Genomic DNA, 528 nt, shown 5'->3' on the forward strand with positions numbered 1-528 from the left:
GAAGTAGGATTGCCCTAGGTGTTACATTTTGTCAAATCTTTTTCTCTTCGATTGATGTAATCATGTGATTTTTTTTCTTTTGCCTGTTAATATGTTGATTACACTGATACATTTTAATATATTGGACCAGCATTTTGTCCCTGGAATAATCTGCATTTGGTCATGGTATATAACTTTTTATATGTATTACTGATTATTTTATATTTTATTAATCATTTTTGCTACTAGATTCATTTTTGGCACTGTTTTTGTATGTTTTTTGATATGAGAGTAATATTACCTTCATAAAATGAATTATGAAGTGTTCTCTCCTCTATTTCTGAGATAAAGATTGTGCAGAGTTTGCATTAATTCTTTAAATATTTGTTGGAATTTTCCAACTAATGTTGTTGGACTTGATTTTTTTTCTTGGGAGTTTTAAAATTACTAAATCAATTTCCTTAACAGTTCAAAATATTCAAAATATATATTTCATACTGGGTAATGGTGATATTTTGTTTGTTTTGAGGAACTGATTCATTGCATCTT

Source organism: Orycteropus afer, unplaced genomic scaffold (genome assembly GCF_000298275.1).
Source record: "Orycteropus afer afer isolate SDZICR_OR568_19922 unplaced genomic scaffold, OryAfe1.0 scaffold00627, whole genome shotgun sequence".
In the NCBI taxonomy this organism is placed as follows: Eukaryota; Metazoa; Chordata; class Mammalia; order Tubulidentata; family Orycteropodidae; genus Orycteropus; species Orycteropus afer.